We start from the raw sequence: 18,281 nt of genomic DNA on the forward strand, positions 1-18,281 counted from the left end.
CCTGGTATATTTCTGAGGGCTTGGCAGTACTCACCCCAGTAAAACAGGAAGTATTTGCATTGTCCTCACTGGTTTTGGGGAACCTCTTTTGCCATTTTATTAGCCAGGGCATTTCCTCTGGAGATTTGAGTTTTGGCAGTCTGATGTCCTTTGCAGTGTATAATGGCTGCCCTCTTCAGCAACTAGATAGCCTCTAGCAAAGTGAGTATTTCTGGTGCATTTTTTATTTCCTTTCCTCCCGATGTTAAAAGTCACTGCTCCTGATCTAGTGCCCCATGAACGTGCACAGTTGTGAAGTCATTTCTACTGTCCATGTAGATGCTGTCAACCTTTCCTTTTCCCCACCTTAGAGGCTGGGTCAGAACAATTAGTTCGGCCTTCTGGCCCAAAGTCCCATGTCCTAGGGCCTGAGCCCAGATGACCTGGTCCGCAGTTACCACTTCTGCCCCCATAGATCTGATTCCACCTGAGACATAACTGCTCCTGTCTGTATATACCTCTTCATCAGGATTTGACCAGGGGTTGTCGGTGAGATCAGCTTTCAGGTTTGTGAGAGATTCCAAGATCTTGTGGCAGTCATGAATGGGCTCAGACGGGTCATCATCCAGAAGCAAGGGGGCAGAGTTAAGTGCCTCCATTTTTAGAGGGCAGATTCCTGAGGGATCCCATAGCAATAGCTGATATTGGGTTACCCGGTCATTTGAGAGCCATCTATCAGGCAGGCTCCTCAGTAATATTTCTATTGAATGTGGGGCCACTATGTGTAAGCCCTGTCCCAGAGTCAATTCCGATGCTTCTTTGACTAAAATGGCAGTGGCAGCAACAGCTCAGAGGCAGCTTGGCAACCTGGCCACTATATAGTCTAGCCTTTTAGATGGGTAGACAACTGGCCCAATGTTTGTTTTCTTTGCAGTAGGTGCATTGGTTTGCACCTAAGCCCAACCTTTTTCCTTGGTTTCCCTTTCTTTTTTTAATGGTTTCCCAAATACCTTTTTGTTTTTCCTGTTCAGCCATTGTGGATACTAAAATTCTGGCTATTGTTTTACTGTGTGGTCCCTGGGTCATCTCTGTTATTAAAAGTCTTTTGGGCATTCTCTATCAGTTCAGACAGCACTTTACCCTCAAATTCTTCTAATTTCTGTAACTTTTTTCTTATATATAGGGTTAACTGGGTGACAAATACTATACATATGGCTTGCCTATTTTCAGGTGCCTGTGAATCTATAGGGGTGTACAAGAAATATGCCTCAAGGAAGCACTCAAGGAAAGAGACCTGAGATTTGTCTGGCTTTTGTAAAGTTTTGCTTACCCAAGATAAGTTGGTCAGCTTCTTGGCTGTTGCTTGTATTCCCTGGAGCTAAGTCTGGTGACACTGATCAAGAGCCTCCTTACCTCTATCAGTGTTGGGGTACCATCCAGGAAAAGAGTGGAGGAGAATACAGCCTTTGCTTGGGTTGATTTAGCAGTAGGTTGTCCATTAGGTCCAAGAATTAACTTCCTCACTTCTCTCCTGACTCAGTCTCATTTTTTGGAGATGAAGAGGGCCTGTAGGAGCTGTTGACAGTCATCCCAGGTGGGCTGGTGGGTAAAAAAGATAGTCTCCAAGAGGGAGATGAGCCTTTGGGGTTTTTCAAAGAAAGAGGGATTCTGTTTTTTTTTCAATTTTGCAAATTGCTAGAGGAAAAGGGGACATAGACCATGAAAGGTGGGTTGGCGTCCCCTGGGGCAGGGCCAACCTGCCTCAAGGGTAAAATTGAAGCTCTGGATGAATCCAGTGATTGTGAACCAGAAGAAGGGTGGTAAGCAGAGCCACTTCTGGTATGGGGGGGACTGAAGGTCACCTCCCGGCTATCAGAGGGGCTGATTGCTGCCTCTTGGCTGTTTCTCCCCTCTGGTTTTAGAGGGGGCAGAGGGGCTGTTGGATATGGGGGAGAGTCCATCGAGAGTGGATCCTCTGATGGTCCTGTCAATACTAGGATCCCATTAGTTATTTTTTTTTTCTTTTTGAGAGGATTTTCTTAAGAGGGTCATTTTGGCTTTAGGGGGTTTCCCTTTTTGTGACTCCATGCAAGACCATAACCACTTGGGTTTTTCTGTTAAGATTTCCATCCAAATTAGTATACAGGGGATTTGGTCAGGGTGGCCTGGATTACCAAAAATCATCCTTTGGACTCTATAAGCCACAGATAGGTCTGTGGTTCCCTCAGGAGGCCACCCAGAACCAAAAGTTGGCCACACCCATGAATAGAATTTTTCCAAATCGAAGACATTGACAGGGGCTCCATAGTCTCTGGCCTTCCACTGAAATTCCTGAAAGTTTTTCAAAAAACATTGAAGGGGAGTACAGACAGATGAACTTGACTGACCCATGGCAATTATGACAAGAATGACACAGAATGTGATGAGACCAACAGATGAGAGAAGGGACAAACTAAATCAAGGCACACAAAAGCCTTATCCTTAATTGATTCCTAACCAGAAGCCCTGGGCAACATCTTGCTCTGGGACTGGACCCCAGAAGTAATGCTGTATCCAGCCTTCCAGAGGTCCTCACCTGATCTAATAACAGACCGGTACTCACCAGTGAGGTTTCCAGAAACAGTTGATTCCACCAGATTTTGTATAATTTTGGAGGGTGCTGTAGAGCTGGCCTGGTCCCTGGTCCGTTCCTGAGGTGGAGGAACATCTCTCTGAGGCCTTCCCCTAGGCCGGACCTTGGTTCCGGGGGTGATTCCCAGGACCTGTGGTCACCAGATGTCCCATTAGGGATAATCTCTCTGGGGCCTCCAAATGTTGTGGGGTACATGGAAAGAGAGCTCACACAATTCAAAACTGCAAGCCAATTTGGAGTCTTCATTAGCCAGCTAGCGATTGCCTCAGAAATGTCCAAGAAGGAAGGTTCAGAGAGCAGCCCCCAGAGGTTTTCAAGGTGAGCTTATAAAGGCTAAAACCACCTGCTAGTTTGCAGTTGCTAGCAAACAAGCTTAATCACAGAAGCAGAAAAATGTGGTTAGTTGTTGCCAAAACTCATCCCATTCCCTCAGTTTCCTAATATTAGTTATTATTTAACTCTTGGGGACTTTCCCTACTCAGGCCTGATTTATTGCTTCTGGCCCTCCACAAAAGGCCGATGGTCTTTCCCAGAATCTGGCACTTGGTAGGAAGGCATGATGGCTTACTGTGACCCTTCTGTGGGGGAGCCTGGGTTTTTTAACTGCCCCATCTACCCCTCACCCAAAACCTGGCACTCAGGGAAAATGGCTCCCTGGTATTGGAGAGCTCCATGGCCTGCCCCTCATTTGGTCCCCACTTACATGAAGAGGAAGTTAAGGATATTCAGCTGGTTCCTGAATGTAACTCAGTTTCACAGCAAACTCTCTAGCAGCATTAGCAACTGCCTCAAAGCATTTGCCAAAACATGTTCCCATACTGCCTCTGGCCTCCTGCACATGGCCCTGACTGGAATTTCTGTAGCCAGTGCTGATCCTTCCAGAGGAGACCTCTGGCACAGATGGCCTTTACAGAGACACTTTCACCACCTTCACCCTTAGGCACAAGTGTGGTAAGTGTACTGTCATGTTGTCACTGTCTCTGAAGACCAGGTGCCACCTTGTCACATTCTGCCACCCTAGGGAACCAAAGGACCTTGTCCTCTTGGGAAACCCTAGAGGTCACAATGTAGCTATGTTTCCCAACATCACCTTCCCCCTGATGTTCAATGGGGGTGGGGGACAAGTAGTGCTGTCTGTTGTGGAAATCAGAGGCTCATGCTTCCAGCTGGCACCTTCCAGTTAGGTATCAAAATGTACTTTTTAAAAAAATATAATATTTTACTGATTCTTGCTAAGAATATACATATAAATGAAAAACTAAAAACTATTTAAAAATATAAATCTTGATGAAAAATATATTATCTTAGGGTGGGCCACAGTTGCTCAGTGGCAGAGTTCTCACCTGCCATGTCGGAGACCCGGGTATGATTCCTGATGCCTGCCCATGATAAAAATAAATAAATAAATAAGAAAAAATATATAATCTCAATTTTCAAAGTGATTTCTGGAAAGGGGAGATATTTCTGTGATCTTTTAGCTACTGATTAAAAGTAAATTTTAACTACTAGCTGCATATTTTATTTTCTGTTTGTATATAAATGAAGCAGAAATAACAACAAAATGAATCTCTGTTATTTTAAAAACCGATAATTCAAATAATAAAAATAGCAGATAACATTTGTTAACTATATACTGCTTGCCCATCACTGTCACACAAACAGGGATTTAGGATTCAACCAAGCTAGTCAGGACCTTTCTCTTTTCCACACCTTACAATCTGTAACTATTCCCACCTTTAAATTTTTCTCTTAACCTTATATACCTTACAATATGTTATTTCTCTTTCTGTTGCCTCAGAGAATTTGCTCTGCTTTCTTTTCTCTTCCCATTAGTAAATGACAAACCTAATTTTGAATTGCTTAGGTCCCAAATATTAGTGTCATCCCCTGACTCATCTTCTTCCATTCCTTACTTCAAACCTTCTAGCAATTCCTGTTTAAATTTAGCCACAATATCACCATGTCTCATCACTTCTACTACTGCTTAGTACAAGCCACCATCATCTGTTTTTAGAGTTCACCAATCACTTCAACTTAGGACTTCTGTGCTTACTGTTCCCTTTGCCTGGAATGCTGCTCCCACAGATAGCCACAAGTCTCATTAACTCCATCCATTCAGACCCCCACCCTCAAATGTAGGTAACTGTTGTCTAGTCTACAATAACAAAATCCTCACTCCTGCTTTATGTTTTTCCTTGGCACATCTAATGTTCTTCCTATATATTTCATTCATAGTATATCCAATGTTCTTTATTTATACTTTACTATGTTTTTCTTCTGAGACTATCTCTCTCACTTCTTCACCCTTTGCTTTACTTCAAATATAATGTAATCTTCACTAAGGAAAGTAATTGGTCTCTTTTCAATTATGTACATAACAGGTATATAAATAGTTGCTCAATAAATAGTTATTGAGTAGATGAATAAAAATACTTCAATATACATGTTCCCTCTTTTAAGTTTTTAATATTTAAGATATTTCTATAAAAAGGAATTACTAACTACTTATAATTATCAAACTGTAAACCATAATAGGAAAATAAGCTAAAGTGTAAATAGCAAATATTCATAGTTTTAGAAAATTCAATCCCTTATATATATATATATATATATATATATATATATATATATATATATATATTACACATGTAAAATTTTGAGATCTTTATATTTCTGCAAGCATTCTTCACAACATCCATTTTTTCTTTTCTTTCACATACTGTTGAATTGGGGTACCACCATAATTACCATCATCTGTTTTGATTCTTAGTTTAATATGAGTTTGATTTTGGATGATAGATGGTTTATCCACATTAAATGGACTACAGGGTTTCTGAATAGAGCAATTTATAAAAAGCATGTCAGTCAGCTGAAGATAAAATGGTCTATAAAGTTAACTCATATCTTCCACCTTTACAAAAGTTTTCTTCAGTCTACCAGTTCTAGTTTTCTGTATACTAGCTCTTTTCTCCATATCTCTTGCAGAAGTGCTTCATTTCTTGAATAAATATAATTAATTTTTCTTTTGTTTAATGTAGCATCTAATGTCATCAATATGAAGAATTTTCATTCCCTGTTTTAGTTTGTTAAAGCTGATGAAATACCATATACCAGAAATGGATCAGTTTTTATAAAGCACATTTATTAAGTTACTAGCTTACAGTTTTAAGGCCATAAAAATGCCTAAACTAAAGCATCCATAGAATGATACCTTGACTCTGAATAAAGGCCAACTTCTGTCACATGGAAAGGCACACAACTGGCAGTTGCTGTCCTTATTCCTAGTTCCTTTGCTTCTAACTTCTGATTTCAGTGGCTTCCTCTTTAAGCATCTTCTGAACAGGTCTGGAGGAAAATGCTGGGTTTCCTCTCTTTGCTTAGCATCTCCTGAGACAAGAGGTTTCTTTCCTTCAACCATTTGTATCCTGGCTTTATATGGCTTCCCTTGGCATATCTGTCTGCACTCCAAGAATGTCCAAATGTCAGCATGTAAGTATTATGCAAAACATTTCCTGTTCTAAAGGACCCCAAGTAAGCTAAACAAGACCACAGCAAATGGCCAGAGTCACATCTCTATCTGATCAAAAGGCCACACCCACAATTTGGGTTTGTCACATCTTCATGGAAACAATTTAATCAAGAGATCCCACCCTCTAATATTGGATGAGGACTAAAAGAACATGGCTTTACTGAGGTACATGTCAGTTTCAAAGTAGAACTCTCACCATGATAAAACATTTGATAATATATTATTTGAAGGAATAAAATCATAGTCCTTGATAGTTTTTTCAACTAATAATTTTCCTCTGCTTATACAAGCTGAATCTACAGAGTTAAATGAAGTTCTGTCATAGCTGGAATAAGGTGAATTGGTTACTGCAGTAAATACAGATTCTGAACTTGATGTGCTGGTTGGAAAAGGTATGCCCCCTAGAAAAGCCATATTTTATTCAGAATCCCATTCCATAAAAGTAGAATAATCCCTGTTCCATACTGTATATTTTAAACTGTGTTTGGATCATCTCCCTGGATGATGTGATTTAGTTAAGACTGGTTGTTAAACTGGATTAGATGATGACATGTTTCCACCCATTTGGGTGAGTCTTGATTGGTTTATTGGAGTCCTATAAAAGAGGAAATATTTTGGAGAATAGGAGATTCAGATAGAGCAGAGCAGAACAACATAGCCACAAGAAGCAGAGTTCACCAGCCAGCGACCTCTGGAAATGAAGAAAAATATGCTTTCTGGGGAGCTTCATGAAACAGGAAGCCAGGAGAAGAAGCTAACAGATGACACTGTGTTTGCCATGTGCCCTTCCAGCCAAGAGAGAAGCCCTGACTGTGTTTGCCATGTGCCTTCTCACTTGAGAGAGAAACCCTGAACTTTATCAGCCTTCTTGAACTAAGGTATCTTTCCCTGGATGGATGCCTTAGATTGGACATTTCTATAGACTTGTTTTGATTGGGATGTTTTCTTGGCCTTGGACTAGCAACTCATTAAATTCTCCCTTTTGAAAGCCATTCCATTTCTGGTATATTGCATTCTGGCAGCTAACAAACTAGAACACTTGGCTTAGGAAAAATTCTACCCAAGGATTATGCAAATTTAGTTTCCTTTTTATTTGAAATAAGAGAACTTATATCTTTGACAATAAATCCTTCAACTTGCTTTCCAAAGTCTTTAATATCATTCTGAATCTTTCATCTATTTGACAGAATGTAAGTACAGGTAAAATACTTTTCCCCAAAGTGGCTTGTTCTAATTTGCTAGCTGCCAGAATACAATACACCAGAAATGGAATGTCTTTTACAAAAGGGAATTTATTAAGTTACATATTTACAGTTCTAAAGCTGTGAAATTGTCCAAATTAAAGCAAAGCTATTGAAATGTCTAATCTAAGGCATCCAGGGAAAGATACCTTGGTTCAAGAAGGCCAATGACATTCAGGATTTTTTTCTCAACTGGAAAAGCATATGGCAAACATTGCAGTTTCTGCTTGCTTTCTCTCCAGGCTTCTTGTTTCATGAAACTCCCATGAGGGTGTTTCTTTCTGCATCTCCAAAGGTCTCTGACTGTACAGCTCTAAAAAGGAACTTTCTCCAAAATACTTCCGCTTTTAAAAGAGTCCAGTCAAGGCCCACGTGGAATGGGTGGAGCCATGCCTCACTCTAATCAAAACTTAACACAAACAATTGGGTGAATCACATCTCCATGGAGATAACCTAATCAATTTTAAATGCATAGTGCTGAATAGGGGTTAAAAGAAATGGCTGCCTGCACAAGATTAGATAAGAATTAAGACATATGGCTTTTCTAGGGTACATAAATATTTTTGAACCAACATATGGCTCACATTTGATTTTTCCTCATTTGTTGTTGTCAGTTTTTAGAGATTTTAAAGATGGTCCTTTTTAAATTTTGACTTGGATTCCACCCTGGAAATGGACTTTGCTGTTAAGCCTCATGGTTCCAGAACTCAGGGCAGCCAGCAGGCACCTACATATTGGGTCTGGAGAGGGTTCCCTGCCAGGTGGCCAGGGAAGCACAGCTCTTCCAGGTCTGTAAGAAGCTAGTGCCTCTCTCTTCTGTGGGCCATGGCTTCCACTCTGCAGAAAAGCTACATTCATGATGGGGTTTCAAGGGCAGTATCTGGCTTCTAGACACAGAGGAGGAACAAATATTACTTTTTAATATTTTTAATATATATATATATTGTATATTCTAAAAATCATCTTGGGTAACTGCTAGGAGTCAGCTCGGATATTAGTCTGTAAGAAGGGAGAGTTTCACAGAAGGGGTATCGAAATGAGAAGGGCACTTTCCTAGGTTGTAAAGGTGTGCTCTTTTCTCCATCTGCCTCTGCTACTGGGAATGCAGACTTCATCTGCTCTGCTCCTGCATGGATGGGACTGTGAGTCAGGCATTGCTTAAGGTGAGCCCACCCAAATTAGGATCTTGCAGTTCTTCTTGGAAAGCATAAGCTGGTGGTGAGAAAACAGATTTATAAACCAGATTATTGTGATACTCTCCATTTTTGTTACACCCTCCCCTCGTGTTTCATTCCTAGCTTTCCCAGAACTTTTCTCAGAGCTCCATTTCAGGGTCTCAAATTCCCAGGTTAATTTGATCAGTGTTTGCTAAGAACAATACTGTCAAACAACTCCACCTTATTTTCAGCTCCATGGTGACAGCAGTTACTAGCAAAGAATTCAAAGGAAAGCAACTTTACTCCCCACCTTGGGATGGCCTTTCAGAACCATTTTTTGAGTTTGTTGTGTAGATTTTTCTCTATGAAATTGGTGGTCCTTATAATTTGATGCAGGCATGGAAGTCTGTCTAAAGTGCTTTGAACAATATAGGTTCTGCCATCCCTTTTCCAACAAACTTATAGCACATGTGTTTGTTAATTTTATTTCTGCTTATACAAGCATTACACTTTATACACTGATTATAAAACACTGAAAAGCAAAAGAAAAATAAAATCACTTTAATCCCATCACTGCTAGAAAATATTTATAAATATTTTGGAGTATTATATTATTTTATCAATAATATGCATTTATGTACTTTGGTGATGGTGCTAGGAAAATTGGTTAAGAAATAGGGAGAAAGTAAAAGCTGTTGGAGGTATTAAAACAATGCAAAACAAAACGGGGAAAAAGCCTAAACAATACCTGGTTTCTGCAGGGAATTTGTGGCCCTGGATTTGGGAGAGGCCTTGGAGGCTGAAAATCCTGTAGAACTCTGTGCCTGTGGGGATCTTCTGGGCTTATCTGGAAGGGACCCTTGGACCAAGACCAGGACAACAGCTTCCCCCTCCCATTACAACCACTGCTTATTTCTGAATCTTAGAGGAAATGATGTTCTGTCCAGTGTCCTCAATAGAAAATGTGCCTCCTTTCAACTAGTCTCTCACTTAACTGCCCTCCAGAATTTCCTTGGTCCTCCCCTTCCCAATTTGGTTGGCTCCATACATTAGGGCTAAAGAGTCAGATTTCTAGGACTTGCAGGTTCTAGAGGTTACTCTCCACTATGTCCCAGCATCTACCATGCAACCAGAACCCATTCAGCTGGGTCCCATCTGACAGAGATCCCATACCCACATAGTCCCTGCCCTCTGCCCCAAATCTGGACTGTGCTCTTGCCCTATCCCTGGGAATCTTAATCCAGGGAAACTCCAAGATCTCAAAGGAATCAGGGATAGAATGGGGGTCTCTTGGGTACTGACTCAGTTTCTCACAGGCACAAAGGAGGCATTTTGAAACTGGGGCTCCCTCCTTCCCTTATCTCTTCCTGTCAGTTCCTCTTGCTCCTCAGAACCTCACTCCACCTCTCACTCTGCTCAGACTGTACTTGGATCCTAGGGTCTCTGCATACACAAAAAATGCTGTAAGTATATGCAAGGATGTCTGAGCTATACCTCAAAAATTGTAACTAGGAAAGGGGGTTTCTCAAGGGTTCAAGTTGGTGTCCCTCCCCACACCAGATTCATTTGACTGAATGGGTTAGGTAGGGAACATAACCCCTACCATCATCACCTTCTCCAGTAGAAAAAAATTCCAAATGACCTGAGTACAACTCCCTTCCAGGACACTGAGCCAGGGGTTTCCTGAGCTGGGCTTCTCGGCTTTTCTTTCCCATACCCCCGAACTTGGTTGGGAAGTGCTAGGCAGAAAATCCTATGTCCTACTCTTGCTGGGAGGCTTGATAGGGAGTATGAGGGGCAGTAAAAATCTCCACTCTGAAGAGGTGGCCAAAGATGCTTTAAATTAAGTGTTCACATTAAAATACAAAGAAAAATTAATAAACAAACTATATTTCCTACATGATAGAATATAATTAAATTCAAATTTACCCCAAGCAAAATATTTCTAAATTTTGCAAGAAATTTTCTAAAGTCACTTACTGATGACATTTTCTTTTATAACTTTTATGAGTTAAAAATGAAAGCTCTTGGACAAAAAATATTTAGACACAAAGTTGGCATTTGGAGGGTCATTTGTTGAAAACTGAGTAGCTCTTTATGAGATGATGTTTCTAGAGGTTTCTGTAGATTAGCAAAAGTGTTAAATCAATCCTTTCTTCTGTTTTAAAGAAACCTAATCATTCATAGTAAAACCTATCTGAAAAGCATGAAATGCAAGTACATGAAAGAAATGGGTGTGTACTTCAGGGATTCAATTGAGAGGACACCCAAAGAGCTGAGCTCATTCCTCTCCAGAACACAAAGTGCATCTGAAACTCAGCAGGATGTGGAAAATTTGGAAAATTATTCCTACCACCTTGTGAGGAACTGATCATTCAACTCACTTCCATTAGTATGGAAGTACTTTGAAGGCAAGAACTGGTCAAGCCATTGACATATTTCTTAGGTGAATATAAAATTTATAGGAAAGGAGTTTTTGATACTTTGCCAAACCAAAACAAACTGAAAAGTCATAATGTTAATTTAACCATCAGCAACCTGAGGAAGATTTTACAAAATTAATGTTTGCCTAGTTTATAAGTACAGTCCCGATCCTTTGACCTATATATGAATTCAAGTTATTTTGCCACCTAATCTTGTTATATGGTTTTGAATCAACATGATTATTGATTATTCATATGATTTTGGCCTATCATTTTACATATTCTTGGTTCATATGAATTATAGCTGCCAGATATCTTGTAATTTTATATTTGTTGTAAGTTCTAAAATGGGCAGGGAGTATTTTATTCTCTACATATAAATGTGTTAGATTCTACTCAAACACAGTAAGTGTTGCTCTCACACTCTAAGTGGTGCAAACATGTATATATAACTGACCAGAATATTCTATATTGTGTAACTAGACAGTGCAATGTGTAAGTAGAAAATGCATTGAAAGGTTTGGTAATACTGTTTGTGGGTATGGGCAATATATTCTCTTCAGAAACATGATTTTTTTCTGACAAGGTTTAAGTATGTCAGGAAATGATTGGGCCTAAAGTATACTGGCCATAAAAAAATCTGAAATGAGAGTTCCATCTTTATTCACCTGTGTAGAAATCAAAACCCATTTTATTTTTAGAGGATGATTTGTTTTCTGTGCTGATTGGAATTGCTACATGACAATTATATCTTTTTACAATGTGAAGCGGGTGCTTGAAAATAATTTTAAAGATTCTGTATTCTTCTTTTTAAGTTTTGGTTTGTTTGAATATAGGGGTGTGGAGACAAAGATAGGAGGTCAAATCTAGGTTTAACTTCTATTTAACCTTATGTATTCCAAAATTGCCTTTGGATGGTTAGTTCTGTTTGAGATAAAAGACACCATAGGAGAAAATTTGATTTTCTGACTGTCCTGGATACACATTTTATGAATTTTTGTCAATCAGTAGCAAAGAGGGCATGTTCTGAATTTTGGGTGGGGGACAGAAGACATAGAGATTGGGATTTTGGACATTTCTGCACTTATTGATTGTTTTTTTATTTATTGTTGTTCTTCTAAGGATGTCTTTGTATCAACTGTTACATCCCCAAATTCACAGACATTGATAGATGTTTCTTGAGTTGATTGAATTCATGTAGTTGCCCAGACAGTCTATATTTGGGCCTGGTTTATCTTGGGAAATATACTACAATAGTATCTTGCTGATTTAGTCAAAATTCTTTTAGACAAAGAATGAGTTCTGGTTACAAAACTTGCTATGAATGTATTTTTTGAGAAGTCATTATGATAGGAGATTGTGATAATTTAATGAAATAATGAAAGTACAAAAGTTTAGTTATATGCCCTTTGCTAAGCCAATCAGTAGAAACTATAATATCATGGTTGATTTTCAGACCAATAGAACCTCTACCTTGAAGTTTTGATTTGGGTCAAACTCATGAGAGTCAAGCAATTTGGACAAAAGTCATACCTCAACACAATTCACTTTCTTTTATGTAGGAAAAAATGGTTGGCAAGGTAGATGCATAAGGCAAAACAATGTTTTCCACAAAACTGAAGAGCACTCTTTGTCTCTTTGTGCTTCAATTTTTTTTTCATTTGCCTCATATGTGAAATAAATCCTATTCTGCTCAAAACACATGGGTATTATTGAGTCATAACCTTAGCAAATTTTTGCTACAGCCTTTATCTCTACAGGGCTGCCTTTAACCAGGAAAATTTCTTCCCTCAGCAAAATGGACTCAAGCCTGCCAGAAAGAACTCTCCTGCTCCATCTGCCTGAAAAACCTTTTAGACCCAGTTAACATAGGCTGTGGGCACAGCTTTTGCAGGTCCTGTCTTAATCTTTCCTGGGAAGAAGCAGAAATTCCTGCTAAATGCCTCATATCTAGGAAAAAAATATCTCAGCAGACAGATTTCAAAATGAATATCTTTCTGAAGAATATGGTGTTCTAGGTCAGATAAGCAAGTCTCTGCCAATTTCTGAGCTCAGAGGAACAACTGTGTGATACACATAAAGAGATGAAGAAGATTTTCTATGAAGAGGACAAGAACCTGCTCTGTTGGCCCTGCTGTCAGTTTCAGGAGCACGAGAGTCAACACCACTCTTTCATAGAAAGGGCAACTGAGGACTACTATGTAAGTAACACATTGGATAATTCTTTGAAAGCTATGGTTACTATTGCAAAGGTTATTGGAAAAATGAGGATCATGATGATGATTAATCCTGCCTAAATGCTTAATATGAGCCATGTACTGTTTTAGGCAGAAAGGATTAACTGTGAATAAAGTAAATAAATATAAATGCATTCATGGAGTTTTGTTGTGGTGGGATGGTGATTAATAACGATTATTTTTCTCATTATATGGTATAATGTGCAGGTCATTGCAAAGCCTTCCAGTCCAGAAACAATCTCTGGCTATCAAAATTAGGAGACCAATGAGACTTCTATAATGGAAACATCTTTAGTAATTCTAGACAAAAAGGATAATAGTAGAGTAGAAAGAATAGAGGACTAGAATCAGAAGAACCAAATTATGAAGCAAGATGCTTATCAGAAGTTAACCATATTACATACAATCCTTAATAGTTTCCCTAGGCAAATGATTACAAAACTGTATGTTTTGTGGTATTATTACATGAGATCTCTCAGAACAGATGATTACTGAGTACTAGCCACAGAAATGCTAATATTACTCCACTCTCCCCAAAATACATTTATCTAACATGTCTTTCTTCTCTACATCACTTAAGGTTTGAAATCCATACTATTTGCTTCTCTTGTGCTGAATTCATAGCTCTTTTTCAAGAGAAGCTCCTAAAGCAAATGGTTTCTATATGGGAAAAAAATCCAAGAAAATCAGAGAAATCTAAATGAAGAAAGCAGTATAAACAGCATGTGGAATCTGAGTATGAGTCTTTCTCTCTCAGAATCACCTTGATACAGATATGATGGAAATTTAACCACTAAGAAGTTGAGCTGAAATCATGTGCCATAAGCTGGAGTATATTTCTCAATAGGAAAAATAATGTGCTTTTTCAATGTAAGGTAGCCTAGCTTACTTAAGATTTCTAGACCCTAATTTAACATTAACTAGTAGATATGCATAATGGGATTTGAAAAAGTTCACTAGCTTTGGTTCAGGAGGTCAGTAAGTTTCTTAGGTTCAAAACCAATTTGAATTCTGAAGGACAAGTAGGCATTAAGAATGCATGGTTATTTAGGCAGACATTCTGTATAAGATAATATAAATTAAGGAGTATATAATTGGAAGCTCAGGTGTTTCATATAATGCTAATACAATGATGTCAATAGGGTAGAAAAGGAAGTGTGAACAGCAATTTAAGAAGTGTGCTTGTGATAGTGAAAACTGATAGGTAGAGAAACTAAGAGTAGTTAAACAATGATACTGGTTCAAGTAGAAGAGATTTAAACACATTGAAGAGGTGAGAACAAGAATCAAGAAAAAGTCTGGGGAGGTGGAGACACATTGAATTTATGAATATTAGGAGGCAGTATGTAGTAGAATGAGGAGTCACATTATTAAATTGGCAGGGCAACAAGGGAGCCTGTGGCTTAGATAGCAAGAGGGACAAGGAGGGAAGAGAAAGGCTATGACAGTAGAAATTAGTTTGAAACCCAGGATTAGGAATTTTAAGAACATCTTATCTGATGGCTTCCCATTCTGTGATAGTGAAAACTGATAGGTAGAGAAACTAAGAGTAGTTAAACTAATTTATTAACAAAGACATCAAAATATATATAATTTGCTAAGTAGTCATAAATTCCAATTGCATGTAATATTTCAAAGGTAACAGGATGTATAGAAAGACATTAACTCTGAAAGTCTTTTCTTTTTTCAGAAATTTATGAAGTGGATGAAAGTGGTTTGAGGGAAGGATGGGCTGGGGCTTGTAGTTAATAAAGAATGGAAATAAGTGAATATGGGAATGAGATGAATTTACATTTTCTTAGACATGGAAGAATGAATTTAGGGTGCATATAACTGATTGTTACAATGGCTAAAGGGTAAGCGGAGCATATTAAATTCAGTCTGGGTTTGTAATCTAAGATATCCATGTCCCTGCAGGATTATGTGAGTTTAAGGAGAATGATTATCAAAGATGCACATAGAAAACTAAATCCAATTTCTCATAAAGAAGAAGAACAATTAGAGAGACTGAAAAAGGAAGGCAAAAAGATTTTGCAGAAACTCAAGAAAAATGAGACCATGATGGTTCAAAGGGGAAATATCAAAGAGAAATGTGTGAACTGATGAAAATGTGCCATAAACCAGATATAGAGATGTTCCAGGTAAAAATGAAGGGCATGCTTCAAAATCATTTATATCAATCCAAGTCCACATCTTTATTCATTTGGTACCATAATTTATTTCCTCATCTCCATTGTCTATATCAAGGACTAAATCCTAACTGGGATTAAAAGAAATAAATAGGAACTCCTATATTAACCAGGAACAATAAAGCTTTTATTGAATAGAGTAGATACCCTAGGGAACATCCCCTTTTGAAATTCTCTTTATGTAAAATTTTCTGAAAACTAGAAAGGAGCAACTTACTGATGGACATATCATTTTTATCAGATGTTAGACATTATGGGGAAATCTGAGGGAGAGCTAAAATTTACTTCCCCCTGATGTTTTCTGTCAAGAAATCCCAGGTTTCATTTTTTGGCTCTTTCCTTAATTTGGATTTGGAGCACATTACCCTTTGGGGTCAAATTCTAGGTATGACCACTTTGAAGACTGTCATGGATAGTTGCCACAGTTACTGCCCTTCTATTTCTCTCTCCCCATTCACTTACTGGGTTCTGAATTTATCAAGAATTTAGAGTCTTACTCCTTTGAGTAAAATGTGAAAATGAATTTTTATAAGAGTGGGAGAGGAGGACAGCTAGGTGTTTGGTACTTTTCTGAGCTTTCCTCAGACTGGATAAAAGCAACCAATTTGTGAAGAGTTCTAAACTTTTCTTTCTCTTTACAGAAATTGGGAGATATATTGACAAGGTAAGCTTAGCTTTCAATCTGAACTGGGACATCATGAGCACTATTATGAAATCAACTTAAATCTAAAAACAGCCAAAACAATGACATCATAATTTATTGTGATAAGATATTAAATCTTGTGTGCACATATTAATATTTTACTGAATACCCTTTCTTATCCACTTTTATCAGAAGTGAGTCTTGTTAGTTTGTTGTTTGTCTATTTCTTGTGTTTTATGGAGACGTGAGGTGCAAATTTCAATGCAGGATTTGCAACAGGACTTCAAAACCACAAACATAGAAGTAGGTGGATTAGGTACATAAGCAAGAGGGAGGTACCTCTGAAAAGCATGGAGTAGATGCAGGCAGAGAGGAAAAGTAAGAAAGATTCCCTAAGAGTGGCTCAATCCCACCCATGATTATGAGGTTTACTACAATATCCCAATAAGGTTTTAATGAAACATTTTTAGTTGAATGTTTATGTCTTTCCTTATATGTTGTGTATGGAGCCTCTGGTACCAGAAATATTAACTGAAACTCCCCCTTGCAGGATTGATTCAATGCAGTTTCACATGCCCCAGCCTGTGAAACCAGAGCTTGATGAAGTTTTCCCTGGGTTGATAGACAGTCTCAACTGTTCCCAAGGTGAGTGTCAGTAATGGCTTCATCCATGGGCAACCTTTCTCTTTTTACTAACCTTTCATTTAGCATGGAAAGCAGCCTGTGAATAGGCATATATAGTCCTATTTTTCCTATGATAATATAGAAAAAACAACATATAAAATGGATAAAAGATAAACGTGATTCAGAACAGCATTAAAGCACTTCTGCAATGAAAACCACTCAGAAAAGGGTTCCTTGAGATCTAGAACCAGTTGCAGATCTGATTTAATTTGTTTAATAAAGCATCCAGAAGTATAAATGGCATTCCAATTTTAAATTAAGTGCAACTAATTATGGTGACAGGATTAGTGGTGTTTAGTTACAAATATTTTCCATCAAAGTTTATTAGTGATTGTATTTGTAATAATGTGCCCTTTTATTGAAGTAAGTAGAAAAAATATGTGAGTAATCTTAAAATAACTAATGCAGAAAATGAGAATTTATGCACAAGAAGATTAAAGCAGTTTGGTGATAGGTGAGACTGTATGTGGAGCTCCAGATTAGATCTAAATCAGGATAGATCTAGAAGACAGAGAAAAATTAAATTTGAGGTGGAGTCAAGTGTAAATGAAAATTATTAGTAGAAACCACTTTTTAAAGACATATTCAGATTGTTTCTTAAGTATTAAATTTCTTAAATGGAATATCTTATATCTCTGGCAAAGTCATCACCATTTGTTTAGGCCTGAGCATATTTATTTTTCCTGAGAAGAGGCAGTGGAAAATTTATACTGTTGTTGACTTGGCTTCCATGCTCAGGTCTCCAATTTCATATGTGCCATGAAATGTAAGAACCAGAAGTTGACCTGAATGTGCTCTCATTCATATCTGAAGTTTTAGAAATATTTTCCACTGTGGTTTCCTGTGTTATATATATATATTTGGGCAGCCCTTGAATGTGATACTTTCCAGTACTGCATTTGAAATTGTACCTTGTTTTTTTTTCTACCAGGGCTCTGGGTGAACTTTTCATCTCAGGAATTTAAAAATTGATTGTGACTTTAATAACCTGTTCATTCTATAGTGGAAGTTTCCTTCAACAATTAAATATGCAATCACAATAGCATGCTGTTTGATGGTCTGAGAAGATTGATGTCTACAGGTGTTCATTGAGATGTGACTTTTAATTCTCAAGTTCTAATAATTTTGCTTCATTGGGGACCCAGGTCTTCACTTCTGGTAAACATATTTGTTAAGTGAGTACATTAATAAATGAATGAGATTATTGCCTTATTTGCAATAGGGTTTGATTAGAAGTGTACTGCTCTAAAAACTCTGCTATGATGCTACATAATGTTCAGAATCTTGCAGAATTACATTTCTGAAAGGAAGAAAGGATGTTAGTTATGGGACCTATATGGTTACAAAGATTTCTAATTAAACATTGAGAATAGTCAATATTCAAAAGAATAACCATTGAAAATGACAAAAATGTAAGTTATAGCAATGGAAGAGGCAAAGATGAAGAAAACATGTAATAAAATTACTTAGTCTAGTGATTCTCAAAGTGTGGTTCCAATTTTAGCAGCAGCAGAATCTGGGTTTTATAAAACATACAAGTGTCAGGAACCTGGTGTTTAGAATCTCT

The 18,281-nt window shown here is 38.0% G+C and overlaps 1 long non-coding RNA gene across 1 annotated transcript; it reads left to right on the top strand.

Annotated features, from left to right (window-relative positions):
• The first annotated feature begins 16,025 nt into the window (after positions 1-16,025).
• On the top strand, positions 16,026-17,888 carry LOC143649758 (uncharacterized). Its single transcript, XR_013159153.1, has 3 exons — positions 16,026-16,051; positions 16,581-16,675; positions 17,646-17,888. It is a non-coding gene; the product is annotated as an uncharacterized LOC143649758 (long non-coding RNA).
• Positions 17,889-18,281: the final 393 nt, after the last annotated feature.

Source organism: Tamandua tetradactyla, chromosome 11, assembly GCF_023851605.1.
Source record: "Tamandua tetradactyla isolate mTamTet1 chromosome 11, mTamTet1.pri, whole genome shotgun sequence".
Lineage (NCBI taxonomy): Eukaryota > Metazoa > Chordata > Mammalia > Pilosa > Myrmecophagidae > Tamandua > Tamandua tetradactyla.